The sequence below is a fragment of the Myotis brandtii genome, unplaced genomic scaffold (genome assembly GCF_000412655.1).
Source record: "Myotis brandtii unplaced genomic scaffold, ASM41265v1 scaffold730, whole genome shotgun sequence".
Taxonomy (NCBI): domain Eukaryota; kingdom Metazoa; phylum Chordata; class Mammalia; order Chiroptera; family Vespertilionidae; genus Myotis; species Myotis brandtii.
Window position 1 is genome coordinate 158,422 of NW_005370887.1, and position 11,692 is coordinate 170,113.

At 39.2% G+C, this 11,692-nt stretch overlaps 1 protein-coding gene across 4 annotated transcripts in view; it reads right to left on the reverse strand.

Moving 5' to 3' along the window:
• Positions 1 to 11,692, reverse strand: part of GPRIN3 (GPRIN family member 3) — a 75,225-nt gene that overhangs the window by 32,909 nt on the left and 30,624 nt on the right. Inside the window, exon 3 of one of the 4 annotated variants that reach the window (XM_005882615.1) lies at positions 7,254 to 7,350. The exons of the other annotated variants lie outside the window; for them this stretch is intronic. The gene's annotated coding sequence lies outside the window, so the exon portion shown is untranslated. The remainder of the gene's footprint in view (positions 1 to 7,253; positions 7,351 to 11,692) is intronic. 4 annotated transcript variants of the gene reach the window in all.

The following is an 11,692-nucleotide window of genomic DNA, read 5'->3' on the forward strand; positions in this document are numbered from 1 at the left end:
GTTGGAGTCCTCCTTCACTGAAGGAAGCAAGCCTCCCTGTTCGCATCAGCTGCCTGGCTGCCGGCCGCCATCTTGGCTGTCAGTTAATTTGCATATCTCCCTGATTAGCCAATGGGAAGGGTAGCGGTCGTACGCCAATTACCATGTTTCTCTTTTATTAGTGTAGATTAACTAAACAAGACAGGGTCCTTTACAGACCAGTGCTCATAGCTAAAATCAGTTGAGAAGTATGATTACTTCAACCACCAACAATAAGTATAACTAAATTTTAGAATACAAACAATTTAACCAAAAAAATTTAAAAATCCCTAATCTCACCATCCCCAAACACTATTAATCTTTGTTTAAAAGTTAAGACTTTTTAAAGATCTGTTTAAGGTTCATAGCAAAATTGAGAGGAAGGTATAGAGTTTCCCATATGCCCCTCTCTCACACATGCATGGCCTCCCCCACTATCAATACCCCGCCACCAGAGAGGTACATTTGTTACAAGTGAACCTAAACCGACTCATCATAATCACCTAATGTCTATAGTGTCGTTCCTCTCTGGGTTTGGACAAATGTATAATGACATGTAACCATCATTATGGTATTACACAGATGCCCTAGATCCTTTGTGCTTTACTTAATTCATCCCTCTCCCCATGCCACTCCTCAACTCCTGGAAAACACTGATCTTTTTAAAAAATATATATTTTATTGATTTTTTACAGAGAGGAAGGGAGAGGGATAGAAAGTTAGAAACATCTATGAGAGAGAAACATCGATCAGCTGCCTCCTGCACACCCCCCGCTGGGGATGTGCCCGCAACCAAGGTACATGCCCTTAACCAGAATCGAACCTGGGACCTTTCATTCCGCAGGCCGATGCCATATCCACTGAGCCAAACCGGTCAGGGCAACACTGATCTTTTTTACTGTCTCCTTAGTTTTGGCTTTTCCAGAAGGTCATATATTTGGAATCATAAAGCATGTAGCCTTTTTAGATTAGCTTCTTTCATGTAGTAATATGCATTTAAGTTTTCTCCATGTCTTTTCATTTCTTCTCAGCACTGGATAATGTTCCATTGTCTGAGTGTGCCCTAGTTTATTTATCCATTTACTCACTAAAGGGTATCTTGGTTGCTTCTGCATTTTGGTAATTATGAATAAAGTTGCTGTAAATATCTATGTGCAGGTTTTTGGGTAAATACAAAGCAGCACAACTGTTCAATCACATGGTAAGAGGCTGCCAAAGTGGCTGCACCATTCTGCATTCCTACAAGCAACACATGAGAGTTCCTGTTCCACACTTACCAGCATTTGTTGTTATGATTTTTTTGGTTTTTAGCCATTCTAATTGCCATGTAATGATGTATCATTGTTTTAATTTGCATTTTCCTTATGAGATATGATGTGAAGCATATTCTCATATGCTTATTTGCTATCTGTATACCTTCTTTGGTGAAGTATTTGCTAAGACCTTTGGGCCATTTTTAAAAAATTGGTTTGCTTGTTTTCATAGTGTTGAGAGTTCTTTGTACACTATGAATACCAGCCGTTTATTAGATATGTCTTTTGCAAATATTTTTCTCCTAGTCGGTGGCTTGTCTTCCAAATTCTCTTGATAGCAGAAGTTTTTAATTCTAATGAAGTCGAGCTCATTGGTTCTTTATTTGACGGATTATGTCTTTGGTGTTGTAGCTAAAAGATCCTTGTCATAGCATTGGTCATCTAGGTTTTCTTCTATCTTATCTTCTGGGAGTTTTATAATTTTGCATTTTATATTTAGGGCTATATTGCATTTTTAATTAATGTTTGCGAAATGTGTAAGGTCAGTGTCCAGATTCATTTTTTTTTTTTTGGCGTGTGGATGTCCAGTCGTTCCAGCACTATTTGTTGAAAAGACTATCTTTGCGTCCTTGCATTGCCTCTGCTCTTTTGTCAAAGATCAGTTAACTGTACTTATGTGGGCCTATTTCCAGACTCTGATGACATACACATTTTCCTTTGATCTATTTTTCTGTTCTTTCACCAATATAAGACTCTTGAGTACTGTAGTTTTATAATAAGTCTTGAACTCTTGAACTTGAGTAGCATCAATCCTCCAACTTTGTTGTCCTTCAATATCGTGTTGGTTGGAATCTGTTGATATCCACAGAATAACTTGCTGGGATTTTGATTGGGATTGTATTGTGTCTATAGATAAGGTTGGGGTGAACTTTTGAGTCTTGACAATATTGACAATGTTGAGTCTTCCTATCCATGAATACGGAATATCTCTCCATTTATTTAGTTTTTTGATGTAGTCTATAATTGACTGAAATGTTGTCATGTGACAAATGACTATATGTAGGCACTATTACAAGTCACATTCTACAAATATGAAAACCAAGAACACAGAAGTTAACTAACTTGATCCAGATTTCACAGTTAGTATGTGTCCAAACCTGAATTTGAACCCAAGTTTTGTGGTTCAGAATTTAAGGTACCACAGCCAAGTATACGGGTTGCCATAGAATTGAGGGGCAGGGCATAGAAGAGAACTGTCACTGGAATAAATGAACTCTAATAACCACACTCCATTCTGAAACCCTAGTATCAGTTAAAGTCTCCAGATTTAATATCTTGGAAGAGAGGCTCAGTTGGCCCTTGCCTAGGTGAGGGCAGGACACTTTGAGAATTCTACTAAGGCTGCACACCAAGGGGAAGACTCAGTTTTCCAAGAGGAGATAAAAGTGGGTGGGCAACAAAAAAATGTTCATTACATAAAGCATGAAGAAAATATGTATATTTTTTATTAATTAAGGTATTACATATGTGTCCTTATTTTTATTCATGTTTTAAAAAGTTCACAATGGCAACTGTGTGAAAAATCCCTCAACTGCCTTAAGAATATGTTCTCAGTAGACTCCTTTATTTGGAAGAAGTGTCTCTACTTCTTTCCTCTCTCCTATACCCTACCCCAAGGCCACTATGTAGAGCCCATATTTCCCACTTGAGTTGGCTCACAGCATGCTCAAACCTCTATCATCAGGGGAAAACGCTTCCTTAACCTCATGTAGCTATTGATTCCTATATATCTCTGATTTGCCTCACAATCCAACTTCTAAAAAAGACAGTCTACATTCCCTATACCCCTTCTTTCCTGCACAGTCACTCCCAAATCTATTATCACCTTGTTTCTTCCTGTCCTTCCTGCCATTCCACTAACTGCCCTTGCTAAAGTCATCGATGATTGGATTTTGCCAAAACAAAGTCATGCATTACATAACGACGTTTCAGTCAACAATGAACCACATATACAACAGTAGGCCCATAAGATTATAATGGAGCTGAAAAGTTCCTACTGCCTAGTCATAGCCATCAAAATGTCATAGCACAATGCATTACTCACGTGTTTGTGGTAATGGTATAAATAAACGTATTGTGCTGCCAATTGTATAAAAGGATGGCACATCAATTCTGTACACTACATATAATGATAAATGACTATGTTAATGTTTTACGTATTTACTATGCTATAAATAGATACATTAGAATGTACTCTTTCTACTTATTAAAAAAAAGGTTACTGTAAAACGGTATGCCATTTTATGCTGGCAGGAGCCTCATACATCTTGTGTTTACTGCGTCTCTTGATTGCATCATTTTCTTTCACGGTTGATTTAAACTCGTGTTGTATTGTTCATCATGGCCCTTAAGTGTACAAAATTCACTGCTAATGTTGCCAGTAAGAGGCTGCATTAAATATTTAACCTGGAAATGAAATTAACAGTGATTAGGACTACGAAGATGGAAAATCACTGATGGTTACTGCTTGTCTGTCAAGCATGTCACATTTCACCATAGCTTTGATCTTGTAGAACGAGAACAAAGTGATAGAAGCTGTTAAAGGATCTACTTCATCGAAGGCAACAAGAATAATAAAAATTTGAGAAGGGCCTGTATGAGATGTGGAGAAACTCCTAATGGCCTGGATTGAAGACCAGACACAGAAGTGTATTCCTCTTAGCACCATGATGATCATAGTCAAAGCACAAGTCTGTTTGCAATGTTAAAAGTCTGCACTCAGTTATGACACTAAATTTACTGTTAGCTCTGGGTGATTTAAATGATTCCCAGAATCGTTACTCTTATAAAGTGAAAGTGAGTGGTGAGTCTGAGAGTATTGATGTGGAGGCAGCTGAAGAATTTTGGAAAACTCTAGATAAGCTGATTATGGGGGAAAATTACTTGCCAGAACAAATGTTCAATATGGATGAAACCTGTCTATTCTGGAAACGGACGCCTGGAAGGGCTTTCACTCATAATGAGACCAAGCCAGTGCTAAGTTTCAAGGCATTTAAGAACAGAATAAGTCTTGCTTGGGGGCAATGTTGCAAGCTACAAATGGAAAACCTTGTGATCTGGCACCGTGAGAACCCCAAGGTCTTCAAGCATTCCATTAAGCTAGTATACCACAGAAGCAATAAGAAGTCATGGATAACTCAGCTCCTCTTCCAAGATGCCCTCCTCAATGGCTATGCCAGTGAAATGGAGAAGTACTGTTTGGTGAACAACATACCTTTCAATATTTTGCTTATTGTTGATAATGCTTCCGGAAATCCTCTTTTTATTGTTGATCTTTTTTTTTAAATATATTTTATTGATATTTTACAGAGAGGAAGGGATAAGGATAGAGAGTTAGAAACATCGATGAGAGAGAAACATCGATCAGCCGTCTCCTGCACACTCCCTACTGGGTATGTGCCCGCAACCAAGGTACATGCCCTTGACCAGAATCGAACCCCGGATCCCTGAGTCTGCAGGCCAACGCTCTATCCACTGAGCCAAACCGGCCAGGGCATATTGGTAATCTTTATCTCAACATCAAAGTGGTTTTTCTCCCTCCAGATACCACCTATTTGAACCAATGGATCAAGGAGCTATATCAACTTTTAAGGCCTACAACATGAGGAGGACCTTTGCCAAGGCTATGGTTGCAACCAAGGAGGACACCGAGAGGACTCTGATGGAATTCTGGAAAGATTATAATATCTATGACTGCCTCGGGAACCTTGCTAAGGCTTTGGGTGATGTTGCCAAGGAGTGCAGTAATGGCATCTGGAAGAAGACACTCAAGAGGTTTGTCCATAACTACAAAGGATTTGCAGAGAATGAGGAGTTTGCAAAAATTAACAAGGCTGTGTTTAAGATGGCAAACAACTTTAACCTAGAGGTGGATGAGGATGAAGTTGATGAGCTCCTACAGATGGTTTCTGAGGATTTGACTAACGAGGAGTTGCTAGAACTAGAATAAGAATGCATAACTGAAGAAAAGGCAGGAGAAGCTAAAGAAGAACTCCCCCCAAGAAAATTCACAGTGAAGGGGTTAGCAGAAGCTTTTGCAGACCTCAACAAGCTCCTTAAAAGTTTGAAAACATAAACTCCAACACTGAAATTTTTTCATGAATAGAGAAGAATGTTCACAGTTTATTATCTGCTTATAAACAAATCTATAATGAAAAAAAAAACACAAAACCCACACAAACCAAGCAAGCCACCATGGACATAGTTCTGAAGAGTGACACCTCCTCCAGAAGAGCCTCAGGCAGGTCCTCCAGGAGGTGTTCCAGAAGAAGACACTGCTATTGTAGGAGAAGACAGCTCCATTGTGTTCCTGCTCCCCAAGCCCTTCCGTGGGATAAGAGTGGAGGTGGAAGGCAGTGGTATTGATTATTCTGACCCTGTGTAGGCCTAGGCTAATGTGTGTGTCTGTGTCTTAGTTTTTAACAAAAATGTTTAAAAGGTAATATATATATATATACATATATATATACATATATATGTACATATATATGTATATATATGTATATATATGTACATATATATGTATATGGTTATAGAATAAGGATGTCAAAAAGAAAATATTTTTGTACAGCTAAGTGAGTGTTAAGCTAAATGTCATTAAAAGAGTTAAAAAATTAAAAAGGTTATAAAGTAAAAAATTATAGTAAGCTAAGTTTAATTTATTATTAAAGAAAAATATTTTTTATAAATTTGGTGTAGCCTAAGTGTACAGTGTTTATAAAGTCTACAGTAGTGCACATCATGTCCTAAGTCTTCGCATTCACTCACCACTCACTCACTGACTCATCCAGAGCAACTTCCAGTTCTACAAGCTCTATTCATAGCAAGTGCCCTGTCTTTTACACTGTATTGTTACGGTACCTTTTCTATGATTAGATATGCTTAGGTAAACAAATACTTACCATTGTGTTACAATTACCTACACTATTCATACAGTAGTATTCTATAACATTTTGTAGCCTAGGTGTGTAGTAAGCTATACCAGAAGCTTATGGAAGTACTCTGTAATGTTCTATAACAATAAAATCATCCTATTTCTCAGACCATATCCCCATTGTGAAGTGATACATGATTGTAAACACTTTCCTCTTCTCATATGTGTTTACTTTTCTCCAGCATTTGACATTCTGAGCACTGTCTTTGTGGAAGTTATCTTATCTCTGATGTGCTCTCACTTGGTTTTCCTCTTTTCTCAAGTCTCCTCCTTATTGCCATATTTTGGTTCTTTTTCCTCAGTTCATTTCCTAAACGTTGGCATTTCCCAGACTCGCTCCTCTCACTTTATACTCATCCTGGGGAATACAATTACTTATATGTCATGAATATGAAATCCATCTCCAGCTAGAACTGTCTATCAATCTTCAAAATAGCAGTTCTCTGCTTATGTGTTAGTGATACCTCAAATTAAATATGTCCAAAAACTCATCCACTCTACCTCTAAACATGTTCTTTCTTAGTAATCTCAGTGCATGTCACCTCCGTATCCTCACATAAGCCAGAAACTTCAAAGCCACTCTTTCCTCTCTTCTAATTCCTAATATCTAACTAACTACCAAGTCTTATACATCTTTCTTTTTTATTTTTTATCTTTTTATTTTTGTTAATCCTCACCTGAGGATATTTTCCCATTGATCTTTTAGCAAGAGTGGAAGAGAGAGGGAAAGGCAGAGAGAAATATTGATGTGAGAGAAACACATCGATTGGTTGCCTCCGGTACGTGCCCCGACCAGGATCCACGCCAGGGAAGAGCCTGCAACCAAGGTACGTGCCTTTGATCAGAATCAAACCCAGGACCCTTTGGTCCTCAGGCCAAGGCTCTATCCACTGAGCCAATCAGTCTAGGGCTACGTCTTTCCTTTTTAATATCTCCATCTACCACCTTCTCTCTAGTCTTCCTATTGCTGATATAATATGGGTACTTACCATTTCTTGCCATAATTATTTCAAGAGCTTCTTATATAATCTCTCTGCCTCCAATCTGTACCTTCTTCAATTCTCCACACTGCTGTTGGAGGGTTTTCTAAAATGCAAATATGATCATGGAACTCTCAGAATCAAAATCCTTCAGTAACACCCACAGATTTCCTGAGGAAGCTCACATTCCTGAGCTTGGCACACAAGCTCTTTGTGATGAGGCTCCTGTTACCTCTTAACCCTCCTAACATTTTTGGATCCTCATTGCCTTTCAATCCAACCACTGAGAAGGACCTGTGGTTGATCAAAACCTCTCCACCTTCCTCCAGGATGCGTCCTGTTCCTTGAATGCCTTCTGTACTAGGTTATATACTGTTCCCTAAAATTCAGGCCCATCCAGAACCTGTGAATCTGTGAGCTTAACTGCAAATAGGGTCTTTGTAGATATAATCAAGTGCAGATTGGGTTAGGGTGGGCCCTACATTCAATATGACTGGTATAAGAAGAGAAAAATTTAGGCATACACACCGACATAGGGGAAAAGGTCCTGTGAAGACAGAAGCAGAGACTGGAGTGATGCATCTACAAACCAAGGAACACCAAGGGTTACTGGCAGCCACCCAAAGCTAGGAGAAGGACATGGACCAGATTCTCCCTCAGAGCCACTGGAAGAAACCAACCCTGCCAACACCTTGATCTTAAACTTCCAGCCTACAGAACAATGAGAAAATAAATTGTTGCTGTGGTAGGCCACCCAGTTAGTGTATTTTGTTATGGCAGATCTAGGAAACTAATGCACCCTTCCTCTCTTTATTCCCTTGCTAACCTCAATTCAGCTCAGCATCTCCTCTGGGGAACCTTCCTTATGCTTTTCCATTCCTTATGCCTTGCCTTTCCTAACCCCTAATTCAGATGCCTCTTCCATTCTGACTATGCCTCTCTCTATTATAATGCATTGCAATGCTGTCATCATTGTTGTTGTTTTTCCCTTTGTTAGATGGTAAGCTTCAAGAGAGTAGAATGAGTGCCTACCTGGCAATCCCAGTATCCTGCACAAAAATGGCAAGAAAAAAAAAAGATGTGCAGTTAACATTTGGTGAATGTTAACATGCCTCAAAAGGAGTGTGATTTTTATTTCCTTCAAATGGAGTATTGCAAATCATCAAGTAGAATGGCTATAAGTTAATGGGGAAGTAAGATCTCACATTAGACCAATAATGCTCAAGGCATTGCCAACAAAATTACTTTAACATAAAAGATGTTTCCATTACTGAAGTTCATTTTATTCACTAGCAATGAAGAGAATTGTGTTCATGTTATTTCGAATCATGAACTGTTTGCTTTGCATTTTTTTTACTGCTTTGACTAGCAGTTTGCAATAGAAGTAAATATTATATGAATCTCTAAGTAATAAAATATACCATGTAAAATAACTGGAAGTCAGGAAAGTTTACATCATGTCTTGTTAACCTGACCGTTGAGCAGCTGTGATTTCTCACTTGCTTTAGTGGTCTGCATCCCTTATACACCCACAGGTTTACAAGAGCTCATTAAAAAAGGATCAATCCTAAGTGTGTAGAAGGTTAGCCTGAGAAGTCACTTGTCAGAAGTAACAGCACTTTACTCACTAGAAATGATCTCCTCATGGCCTGAAGTGGCTTAGTGGGCTACTTCCATGTTGTTATCATGGGAATTATGAATCAGTCTCAGAGTTTATGTTAAAGTCCTCCCAAATCTTTGGAAATTCACCTAACAAAGATATAACAAGCTAGACTTGTTTACTTTTAAGAATTCATTAATCTGATTATTTGCCACACATGCAACTATATTACCCTCAGATAGTAATGGGGGACATTTTTTCTAATAGTGATAAGAACATCATCTACGTATGTTCAGACTAGCTAAGGACTTTTGTGTTTTGATCATAAAACCTTGTGCTTAAATGAAGGCTATGAGATGAGATTAAAGCAGGGCCATTGCAGTAATTATTTTTCTTAGTCACTCAACTCTTATGCAACTAAATAAAGAACCTGAAGTTCTAAACATGAAACATATTATTTTTTGGCTATCCCAAATTGTTAAACATGTATTAGAGCCAGGCCTATGGTAGTTTCTAGAGAGCCACAAAAATGAGCATGACAGGAAGTTTCTATCTGGGGGGTGAGGCAGAGTCATAAAAGAATGATTAGAAGACAAGGTGGTGAGCCCCTTGGGAGAGCGAGGCGCAGGCTTTATGAGAGCGCACTGTTGATGCATCCAAGAGAGGGGTCACCCAGGGCCTCCAAGTGGAAGTGAAGCAAAGCTGCAACGAGAGGGACCCCACCCCTTGAGGAGGGTTCTGGAAAGCTGTGCAGAGCAGGATGACCTCTGGGCTGAGGCCTGAAGGATGAAGAGTTAGCCATGTGGAATGAGACCATCAAGACAAGGGAAACAGAATGAGCAGAGGAAGGAGGATGAAAACAACACATTCAAGTACACACTAGCCATTCAGAATGACCACGTCCCTCACCTTCTGGAAACACTTGTTTGCAGGAGAGGCTGTGTAAGCGTGGTGGTAAGAGTGTGCTTCTGGGATCAGATTTGGACTCAAACCCAGCTTGTCACTTAGAGCTGTGTGGCTTCAGGTAAATTACTTACTTCCTTACTGCCTGGGACTTATAACACTTGTAACACAGGGATGAACAAAGCATCAACCTCATATGGTTGCAGTGAATTCTTGGAAGATAGCTTGGCACATAGAGTTAGCAACAGCAGTACTATTAGTGATAGTGGTAGTAGAATTACTTGGGCTTTCTTACTAATACAAACTCACCACCAGGTGTATTTTCTACTCAAGTACACTGCTCATTCCCTAGTGTCTTTTCCTCACCCACCCACTCCATAAGCACAGAATAAACTCGATCCTGGTCCATAACTTGACATTTTAATTCTGAAAATGTGTTGGAAATCTCAGGCTGCACTGCAAAAAAAATCTCAATTCTCTACTGTTATCCATCACTTTTTATTTTCACAAATGTCCTTACTTATGTTTCTTACTATGTCCTTTTTCTATAATTATTCCTAAAAGAAATTACTAATGACCCACCTGTATGTAAACTGAAATTGACACTGATGGGGAAAAGGTATATAAAGTAAATCAGTGTAATTATGCTAAGTGAAACAAGTCAGAGAAAGACAAATGCCATATGATTTCACATGTATGTGGAATCTAAAAACAGAAACAAACTCAGATTCAGAGAACAAACTGATGGTTGCCAGAGGGGACGGGGTGGGGGCATTAGGTGAAAAAAATGAAGGGATTAATTATAAATTGGTAGTTACAGAATAGTTAGGAGATATAAAGTACAGCATAGGGAATACAGTCAATAATCTTGTAATAATTATGTATGGTGTCAGATGGGTAATAGAGTTACAGGGGGAATTGCTTCATAAGTTACATAAACATCTAAACACTATGCTGTACACCCAAAACTAATATAATATTGAATGTCAACTATAATTAAAACACAATAAATAAATAAATAATAAAAATAAATTTAAAAAAGAAAGTAAATCTGTCTGTCCAAGAAGAATGGTGGAGGAACTGGTGTTTAGGAGAAAATCGCCATGGACAAAGAGCTTGTTAGAATGCCCAGTCTTTGCCTAAATCTACAATCTGCTGCTCCAACTGCTTCATTTATCTTCCGTGGAGAAAGAAGGGATGCAGGAGTTTTTCACTTAGATTAATCACTTTCTAGCTTGACTTCATCAGCTGCTTATAGCCTCAGCTCTATCCCCTTTTCTTTTGCAGAACACATATTTTCCCTTAACTTTTTGACATTTTCTTTTCTTTTCAATCAGACTAATTTTTTTGACTAGAAGGAGTATGTTTTTCTCATGTATACAGGATGTGTCAAAAAATGTATACACACTTTTTTCCCGATAGCTCAATTGATGTTTCTCTCTTTTCAGATTTAACCCACTGGAATGAACAATTTTTCAAAGTGTGTACACATTTTTTGGCACACCCCATCCTATCTAATAAAAGAGAAACATGCAAATTGACTGTACCTTTGCCCCCCCCACAAGCCAATCAGGAGTGAGTATGCAAATTAACCCAACCAAGATGGCAGTGGCCATGGAGCTGGAGAGAACAGGAGGCTTGGGTTGCCCCCGGCAATGGAGGAAGCCAAGCTTCCCGCCTGCCCTGGCTGCCATGGGCTCCGCTCAAGGCTACAAAGTTTCAATTATAGAAGATAAATAAATCCCAGATACCTGCTTCTCTCTGCTCAAGGAGGCGCTGAAAATAAAAAGGAGCTGGGAGCTTGGGTCACCAGAAGCCGTGGCTAGCCTGCAAACAGCCATCAGCCCCTCACCCAGGCTGGCCAGGCACCCCAGCGGGGACACCCACCCTGAAGGGGGTGTGGCCAGCTTGAAAACAGCCCTCAGCCCCTCACCCAGGCTGGCCA